General features: G+C 36.4%; 1 long non-coding RNA gene across 1 annotated transcript; it reads right to left on the bottom strand.

Moving 5' to 3' along the window:
• Window positions 1–4,789: 4,789 nt before the first annotated feature.
• LOC146646440 (uncharacterized) lies at window positions 4,790–9,565 on the bottom strand. The gene is made up of 3 exons (XR_014908900.1): window positions 9,323–9,565; window positions 5,134–5,293; window positions 4,790–4,914 (listed from the first exon to the last, which is right to left on the bottom strand). It is a non-coding gene; the product is annotated as an uncharacterized LOC146646440 (long non-coding RNA).
• Between the last annotated feature and the right edge of the window lie 1,079 nt (window positions 9,566–10,644).

Genomic DNA, 10,644 nt, shown 5'->3' with positions numbered 1-10,644 from the left:
AGATAAAATTGGTTATCAGTACTCACTGATAACCAATTTTAGATATATCAGTATGGGAATGCCTTTTTTCTTTTCAAAACATAATTAAAACAGTAACATGAATTGCATTTTTTCCTAACTTTTTTCTTGACCTCCAAAAACATTGGTCCAGCACAAAATGTAAAAATAAATGCAAACGGGCAGACAAAGCATAAATAAACAATTAAGAACAAGTTCAGGCTGTTAAACTCTTTTTGCAGCTCTATGCTGCATTGCAGTGATTCATTTTTTTACGTAGAACTTTACCGCTGTCCAGCTTCTATTTTTAAGTGCTTTCGGTGAAGCCTCAATACAGGGAACACACTCTGACTTTCCTGGTACTTTACCGGACTCAATGAAGGACATTAGTGTCTTTTCCACAGCATGCACCTCAGCTGATGTCCAAGTCCTCTTCTTTGATGTTCCTAAAATAGAAAAGAAAGTGACTTAATACGGTTTTAATAATTAATTTAAGATAAATTAAGACAAACGAAAAGGGTAGAAACTGTGGTTTTATGGTAATCACTTTCAAATTTTGAATTGTTTCCTCTTAGCTGTTGAGAGTCTAGTTAAATCATGAATTTTCAGAATATTAATAAAAGAAATCTGTCAGTGAATTGGCAAATTATACATTAGGTGCTTTATCACAGTTATCTGTGGATACATCCTAGTTCCCTGAAACTGCCTACACTTTTCTATCATTTGCATCTTTTTGTTGCTTCTTAGTACCTCCCAAATAGGATGGAGGATAGATACAAGAAAATGTAAGGAAACATCCCTTTCTGACAAGTGAGGTAGCCGATCACAGCTGGATCAGTTGTCAGTCAGCTTTAACAGTTGAGATTAATCCTAATAGAGACACTTGAAAGTGGCATTGTTTTCTCCCTGTAGACTGCTAGCAGTTTAGCACCTGTACATATTTGTAAATTAAAAAAAATTGTTTCTGTTCTGTGTCCTGTTCTGTGTGTTTGTTTGTTTTTCTGCTGATACAACCAGAGCTCTTGAAGGAAAAAAAAAACACAAAGTTTGAAGCAAACAATTTTACCCAATCACGGTTAGAGAATTAGTGCTAACTGAACTGACGTGGCTTGAAAATAAAATGGTAGGCAAGCCGCTAGCAGCAATAGAAAAGCTAACAATTATAAGCACACAAGGGTACAAAGAAGGTTACACAATACAGGCAACGACAGTGCTGCCAGGCTCTTTAGTAGGTGATACTCAAAATGATCAATCTAAAAAAGTTCTAAAGTACATTCAGTACATCCAGTTACCATTACAGAAATTATGTTTTTCTTGTGGATTATTGAAAATCTGCTCTAGATACCAATCAAAAAGTTTTCAGGTTTGCACAACTGAAATAATACAATTTATTTATTTATTTAGGACAGTGCATGTTAATGAACATAAATGTAAAAAAAATTACATGAATGTAAACATGCCAGATTATAGCCAAAGGCTAATTTCCATCTGTTGTCCTTAAACATAGAAAAATAGACATAATAATTCATAAAAATTCATCATTCATTCATAATAAAAACTCCATCACCAAACTTACTCATACACACCATTCTGTTCCCAAATAAAACATTAAAACTATACAACTCATACATGATCACACACTTGATTTGTCCATAACCAGTTTTTAACCTTTGCCTTAAACAAATTGAATGTCGAGCATTCTCTAATGGGTTGAGGAAGACTGTTCCACAGATGGCCACCCTGGACAGAAAGGACGTTCTGCCCAAATGCTGTCCGTCTGTAGGGTATAAACAAGTCTCCTTGGATTGTAGCTTGAGTGGTCCTGTCTGAGCTTTCTTTATGCCTAATGAACTGCTTTAGTGGTGGTGGAGCAAGGGAGTGTAAGACTTTATATATTAAACACACTCTTTTAAGTTTCACTAAGTTATTGAAGTTCAGTAATTAACTTCATAAATATACCCAAAAAAAGAACTTCTATACTCTCTGTGCTCCTGTTTGGTTTAATTCTATCCAATTTGTAAAAGCAGGTTTAGAAAAAGAAAGGGGGGCAAAAACTTACGCTGGGCAGAGGGGGGAGGGGCGGTAGTTACACTCAGTAGCACAGGAACAGAGCCAGAAGGAGAGAGAGAGAAAGAGAGCCAGGGACAACAACTTCACATTAGAAAGGTATAGTAATCATCCACAACTATTTTCGGTTGCAGATGATAAAGGATTCAGAAAGTGCGGATTCATGCGGGCCCATATGACAGAGAATGTGCATGTTCTTTTTGTTTTCATATTATAATTTATATTTAATTGTGTTTTTCAGTGTTTTGTGTTGTTTTCACTTTAAATTTGTAAAAGGAAACAGCTGAAAATTTAAATAGTTAAAAGTTGAAATGTGAATAGTTGATTTTTGTATTATGATTTATTTATTACATTTTATGTGGCGTGAATAAATAAAAGTATATTTACAGTGGTCCCTAGAGACAAAGCACATACAAACTTCAAATCACGTACGAACTCTGAAGCATGTACAAACTCCAAAACACGTACAAACTCCAAAACACGTACAAACTCCAAAGCACGTACAAACTCCAAAACACGTAAAAACACGTACAAACTCCAAAACACGTAAAAACTCCAAAACATGTAAAAACACGTACAAACTCCGAAGCACGTAAAAACTCAGAAGCACATAAAAACTCAAAACACGTACAAAACACAACAGAAGTGCTCCAGGATGCCGGGCGCAGTGTTGAGCTTTTGTTATCTTGTGGCTACACAATCCAGCAAGTACCAACGACCGGATTTGGTGTGTGATAGTAACAGGTAGATGAACTTTTTTTTAAATTATTTGAATATATTTGAGTGCCTGTGTATAAATACACAAACAATACACACATGCTTTCAATTGTGTAATTTAAGTGATCTAGTAGCTCTGCTTTGGAAGTTCAGTTCATGCTAGAAATGTGTTTTGGAGTTTGTACGTGTTTTGTCTCTAGGGGCCACCGCATATATATTTATATATAAACATATATAAATAAAACCACTTTTTTACGTTAGTAATTCCTTTTGTGCATAATTTTATATTATTGTGAATAATAAATTAATTAAAGCAACAAAACAACCTGAAGAGCCGGTTGGGAGCCGAAAGAGCCGGCTCTTTTTAGTGAGCCGAGCCGAAAGAGCCGGATCTCTAAAAAGAGCCGGAAATCCCATCACTAGAGTGAAGCGGAAAAAAGTGCGAGAGAGAGGGTGAGAGAAAGGGGGGAGAAAAAAAACCCACGTGACGGCTCGCGTCGTTCACGTCAAAGAGTCGGCTCTAAGAGCCATTTCGTTCGCGAACGACCCATCACTAATTTTAATGCCATCAGTGTCAGATTCAGTTTCCTTTGTTTTAGTTCCTGTTCCAAATTGAGATAGCACAGAATCAAAATTCTGTAAATTTTCTTTAGGTTTTTGTGAACCTTGCTTAGAGGCTTAATTAAGACAGGTACCTGAGACGCAACAGGGTGTGCGGTAGGTGTGAGAAGTACCCGCTTTAGGGTCATCAATGTCAGACCCAGTCTCCATTATTCTCTCAGGTGTTAAGGATCCTTTTTTTAATTTCTGTGTTTTTAAAAACCACAAAAGAATAAAAACAGGTACCATCTAGTTAGTCTGCTGGATACCTGTGGGTGTTTCATCAAACTCATCTGTGGTTGGCTGACTTTTCGATCTTTGGGATCCTTTGACAAAAAAGAAGACAAAGTCAGTAATGGTATATGCCCAGCCAACATTTATATGTGGGGCCCATATGGTTTGGAAATGGGCTGAAAAATGGGCCCCATATAGGATTGTCCGCGGGTTCCGTAATGGCCCCATATTAAATGCCCATATAGGTGTTATGTTAGGAAAATCTGGGAACTAAATGGGCCCCAACTGGGAAAAGTACACAGAAACCCACCTGGGCCCCATCTTTCAAGTTTTTGTGGGTACCATGTAGGCACCACATAGGCTAAAAAGTGGGTTTTAAGTGGGATTGTCCGCAGGTTCCACAATGGCCCCATTTTATAAGCCCATCTCGGTGTTATATTGGTAAAATCTGGGAACTAAATGGGCCCCAACTGGGCAAAGTACAAAGAAACCCACCCAGGCCCCACCTTTCAAGTTGTTTTGTGGGTACCATGTGAGTACCACATAGGCTAAAAAGTGGGTTTTAAGTGGGATTGTCCGCGGGTTCCATAATGGCCCCATTTTATAAGCCCATCTCGGTGTTATATAGGTAAAATCTGGGAACTAAATGGACCCCAACTGGGCAAAGTACACTGAAACCCACCTAGGCCCCATTTTTCAAGTTCTTAGTGGGTACAACATGAGGAAAACATGAGCTAAAAAGTTGGAATGGCATTAGCAGTGGGTTCTGTATTTGCATCTTATTTCTAGTTTGAATTGACTAAGTTCTGGCACTGAGTGGGCCCCATGTAGTAAAACAGTCACAAAATCAATTTTTCAGACGGCTAATACGGGTTCTGTGACACAAAGACACCAAATATATTAAAGCTGACCGCAAACAAAATCTAGTTTGTAAATAAAACCATTTCAAAAATCACGAGGGTACACAAAACAACATTTTTCACATTTATTTTGTCCAACAACTGTGATTTTACATAACTGTATTCCAAAGTGCGTAAACGTTTAAAAACTAGAAATGTCAAACTACAGCAAAATTCCTTAGATATTTGGAACTGTAGCAACATGGGGAAAAAGTCAGATGGAAAACTCAAAAGCTTATCTTGAATCAGCAGGGTTTGTTTTTTTACAGAGCCGCAAGTCTATTTTGTACCCTTGCAGCCCTCGGTCCTCCTCTGTCTTTAGCTCCACTGAACCACTTGGACAGAGCCTTCTCTGCTTCTTGCAAGTTGACTTTTGATGTTAAATAATTCTTCAGTGCCTCTGCAAATGAAGAAGAAGAAAAACGGGCAAGCCAAAGTAAAGTTAATCTTAGCTTACTTCATTTGGTGATGATTTTCAAAGAACAATGTTTATTTCACTTTATTGCCTCAAAAAATATATACAAATTGCATGATAACCAATCTCAGTTACACTTTCAAACACTTTATTAAAAAAGTTTAGTTTTCTAAAGTTCAAATGTCTCAAGTGAAACTAACTTACCATACACAACATTAAAAAGACGCAAATCTCTGAACTTTTTTTCCCCATGTCGGCCAAGCATGTTGTACTCCACAGCCAGCTCAGGTGATATGAGGAATTTCATCATCCTTCTTGTGGCATCGTCTACACTTGTTTCCCCTGTATCTGCTACCATGGCAACCTGAGGGGAACATACAAAAAGGACAGATTAGATACTGGCATCTGGTTAGGATGCATCCCTGGTGAGGTGTTTTGGGCACGTCCCACCAGGAAGAGACCCAGAACACCCAGGACATGCTGGAGGGACTATGTTTTTCGGCTGGCCTGGGAATGCCTTGGGATTCCCCCGGAAGAGCTGGGCCAAGTGCCTGGAGAGAGCAAAGTCTGGGCCTCTCTACTTAGTACCGGATTGGGTCGAGGGGCAGCAGCCTAAGCTTAAGATAATGGACCGGAATGGAGGATAAATGGACACTTTACATATTACTTAATGTTTACTGTGTGGTGATAAAAAAAAAAATGGTAGTAAACACAAGCTAAACTAAAAAAATTAATTGCGCTTCCTTAACCCGTTATCCCCAATAATGTTACGCAGGATAACTGGTAGGTCTGGTAGGTTTTTTCCTCTACTGTATACTATATGAATGTAATCAAGGATTAATAACAGAAAGAAAAAAGAAATTGAAATTTTGCCATTTTTACTAAAGGCAATCAAAATGTACATGAATAAAATATTTAAATTAGTCAATTCAAATTATTAACTCTAAAACACTGAACAAAATTAAGTATTTGACCCTGTGGTTTATTTTCGGACATCTCTTTTCTTCTAAAAGTCCAGGCGTGTTGGGCCCCTGGCAGAGCTCAGGTTTGACGAGACAGGTTTGGAAAAACCTGTCGCTGGCGACTTTTTGGGGGCTAAAGGGTTAAAATAAATAGGAATTGGCCAAAATTTGTATAAACTATGAAATAGCAGAACAAAAGTAAAAAAAAAAATCTTTATCTGTTATCAGAATCAAATATTTGATTAGAATAAAAAATTTAACTTTCTGGAAGATTTCTCGTTACATCTGTCATAAAAGTAACAACATCTCAGAAAAGAAACATGATAGCAACAGAAAAATATGATAGCAGTGTGATGTGATGGTCCCTGGCCAGATTTTTACACATATTATAAGCCCTGTGACACAAAAACCACAGAACTCTGACACGCACAGACTGTTTTCCTTCGTGCTAATGAAGAAAAATGCTGGTCTGGTATGTAAAAGGGAATTTATTCTTCCAGGACCTGAAGCTCCGTAATGCAGCCCTCCAACAGCCAAACCTATCTGTTCTCTGATTGTCTTGATGCATGCTCAATCATCCAGGTAAGTAAATCTCCAAAAGTTGATTATGTTCATCTGGACGTAGCGCTTGCAGCATTTTCTCCCACTGAAAATGCTACGTCCAGATGAACAGAATCAACTTCTGGAGATGTTCTCTGATTGGATTGTTTAATTGGTGATTGACATGAAATTGACCAATCAGCTGAAAGGAAGAAAAATAGGGTCAAAATTTGGATGTGTAAGTATAAATCCACACACAGCCAGGAAAGCCGAGCGCAGAGTTGTTTGTAGCACCAATTCAGCCAGAGTGGAGCCAGATGGATTTTCCATCCATCCACACTGTAAAGTCTATAGACCAGCAAGTGATAAATTAACAGTGTTGTTGGTATTTTCTAAAACAGTTGTATGCAATAGGAATTGCTGTTTATAGTCCTCCTGTATATCTGCATGTTCCCTCCCAATTAAAACCTGTGATAATGGAGATTCAAATTCATGTCATACCTATACCAACAGTTATCAAGTATCCAGATCGACCTTTACTGATGTGCTCTGTCAGTGCGCCCCAGGGCAGCTGTGGCTACAATGTAGCTTGCCATCGCCAGTGTGTGATTGTGTGTGTGAATGGGTGAATGACTGAATGTAGTGTGAAGCGCTTTGGGGTCCTTAGGGACTAGAAAAGCGCTATAAAAATGCAGGCCATTTACCATTTAAAGGAAAATTGTTATTTCCATGTATTTTCCTGTTCTGCCTTCAACTTTGAGGACTTCCCCCCACATTTCTAGTTGTGACAGTGCACCTACAACAAAAAAAATCTGCTGTGATTTACATTTGTTGAAAGAGCAATTTTGTAAAATAGTCTATTTTTGTATGCACAGTTTACAAATCTGTCCTGTACAGCATGGACTGATTGCATGCTAAAAAGTTGTTGCTTAAAAATAAAACAATACATTTTTAATTAATAACATCAGCAGAAAGCCTTGTTATTAATTAGATGTACAATTTCTATAGAATACGAAACAACTCAGTTCATTTTTGATCATATCAATACCAGCATATTACACAACTAGTGATGGGATTTTCGTCTCTTTTTAGAAAGCCGGCTCTTTCGGCTCCCAACCGGCTCTTCAGGTTGTTTTGTTGCTTTAATTAATTTATTATTAACAACAATATAAAATTATGAACAAAAGGAATTACTAATGTAAAAAAAGAAACGTGGTTTTATTTATATATGTTTATATATAAATATATATGGTGGCCCCTAGAGACAAAGCATGTACAAACTCCAAAACCCATTTCTAGCGTCAACTGAACTTCCAAAACAGAGCTATCTAGATCACTTAATTTACACAATTGAAATCATATGTGTATTTTTTGTGTATTTATACACAAGCACTCATATATATTCATAAAAAATTCCAAAAGCTGTTCATTTACCTGTTACTACCACACACCAAATCCGGTCGTTGGTACTTCCTGGCTTGTGTAGCCACTAGGTAACAAAATCTCAACACTGTGCCTAGCATCCTGGAGCACTTCTGTTGTGTTTTGTACGTGCTTTGGAGTTTGTACGTGCTATGGAGTTTTGTCTCTAGCAGCCACCGTAAATATACTTTTATTTATTCTCTCCACATAAAATGTAATAAATAAATCATATAATACAAAAAAAACAACTATTTACATTTCAACTTTTAACTATTTAAATTTTCAGCTTTTTCCTTTTAAACAAATTTAAAGTGAAACAACACAAAACACTGCAAACCACAACACAATTAAATATAAATTATAATATGAAAACAAACAGAAGATGCACATTCTCTGTCATATGGGCCTGCATGAATAAACTTTCTGAATCCTTTATCATCCGCAATTGAAAATAGTTGTGGATGATTACTATACCTTTGTAATGTGACGTTGTTGTCCCTGGCTCTCTTTCTCTCTCTCTCCCTCCTGCTCTGTTACTGTGCTACTGCGTGTGTAACAACCGCCCCTCCCCCCTCTTCCCAGCGCAAAGCACAAGGCTCGCGTGCAGAGTGAAGCGGAAAAAAAGTGCGCGAGAGAGAGGGTGAGAGAGAGAGAAAAAACACGCTTGTGTCGTTCACTTCAAAGAGCCGTTTCGTTTTGACCAACACATCACTAACAACCATGATGAAAAACGCTCATCTGCTTCCATCACCATCAGCTGATTAACATTGAGCTGCTGCAGTCAACACCATCAAACTAATTTAGTGTTTAATGTTATGTTATGTTATTGAATGCTTTTATTTTTAAATCTTTACCAGCACTTAAAGACTGTAGGTGTTCACACCTGGTGTTAGAAAACCGAGCTCACAGCAGTATTTTTTTTTATAACAGGAAATTTTAATTTTTATTGGTTACCGTGTTTATTACCACTTTTATCAGTAATGTACTTCCTATAAAATATGGATTTGATAAGTTACCGGTTTACTGAAATCAGCTAGTGAACACATCGATCACTTTATTGAACTACACGCCTTACACTCTTGTGAGCTCTGGTTACTAACAGCAGGTGTGAATGTTTGGAGTCCAAAACGCAGATAAAGATTAGAATAACAAGGCAATGTAAAATCAGTTTAATGCAGTTGACAGTAGCAGCTCAGATGGAAATCAGCCAATTGTGAGGAGAGCAGAGGACCAAAACTGTCAGAGTTGTGGGTCAAGTGAAGAGAACACTGTTGGCATTATTGTTAGCATAAAAGATGAAAATTAAATAAATGTTAAATTTTAAAATAGATCATTGCCTCCTGTGCCTAAATAAATATATATACTTAATACCAATAAAAAAAAAAGGATGCCCCAAAGACCATCACTTTTCAAAAATAATAATAATAATAATAATAATAAGTAATACAAATAATATGAAAGTTACTTACATGTCAAAGATGGTGCTTGTGATCTTGAAGAATCTAAACGTGATAAGGAAATGAAAGAAAGTGCATGAGAAAATACAAACATTTTTGTTTTTTCCCAGGATAATTCAATATAAAAGATTCTCTTACTAATGCACAAAATGAACAGTGTAATTAAAAGTTTGAAAGGCACTGCATGTGTTTATATGATAAACTGACTAATTCAAGCAGCAAACACTAGCAGTGCAAAAATGTATCTAACTAGCTGACAGACTTTAAAGTCACAGGAAGATATATCAAAATGGTGACTTATGCCAGAACAAATGACTTGACAGACATAAATCCTAAATTCCTTTAAGTAAAAAAGGAATTATTTTTTTATAAGTGGTCCCTAGTGGTTTTCAAATTATTACATGGCTTGTTAATTTTTTATTAAATTATTAAGAAGCCAGATGAGTTCAAAACATTTACAAATGACTATAAAGCACTATCCAAACTTCAAATCAAGTGGCAAAATCTCCAAATTAAAAGTACTCGCAAACTATAAAAATTTGATTATACTTAAAAATATGCAAAAACTAATTTAGTGGAATTTTTACCTGCTCAAGAATACATTGAACATGCAATATTTAATTGAAAAGAACAAAATTTGTGTACTTTTAGAAAGGATTATTAAATATTTGGGGATACTAGACATAAAGAGGGTCTCGTACATTTACGGGCATCTAATTTCCTGGATTTAATGGTTTAAAAGTTTAATAGGTCTTTGAAGTTGATAATAAAATTGAGTCCATTATTAGCAAAAAGAATTAAAAAAAAAAAGAGCAAAAAAATGCTTAATATATAATAATTGTTTTAAACTTAAGCTTTGTAATTGTAGCAGATTTCATTATGTCTGTAATTTTTTATTTAGCCCCACAGTAGTAAAAGCCATAAATGGGAGTTAGATTTATTACTAGTATTTTACACAGCATTCAGCTATAATAACATGTTCTGCATTTTCCTACTTCACCATCTGATCTGAACAGCTGCACTCTCTTAATTAATGACCTAACATTTCTCAGTAACCAATAACTAGATGGAACAGCACAGTATCTAAGAGAGTGATCAGACAGTGTTTGAGCTAAAGACGCTGTGTGTTTCTTTTGGGGGCTTTTTACACACTGATCCACCACCGTTTTCCCATAGTACAATGCATATCTGGTAACATTACCGTATTCAGATCAGAAAACCGTTTCAGCTGCAGGCATCTACTCCTGTAATTTAAACAATCACCTTGCTACACTGCACATGAATATTACGTAACATGGTATGACTAGCTCAGACATTTAAGATACTGTTCAGCC

The sequence above is a fragment of the Rhamphochromis longiceps genome, linkage group LG19 (assembly GCF_057381845.1).
Source record: "Rhamphochromis longiceps isolate RC_006_pf linkage group LG19, R_longiceps_female_GT1.1, whole genome shotgun sequence".
NCBI lineage: Eukaryota > Metazoa > Chordata > Actinopteri > Cichliformes > Cichlidae > Rhamphochromis > Rhamphochromis longiceps.
This window is presented reverse-complemented; position numbering and strand designations above follow the sequence as displayed.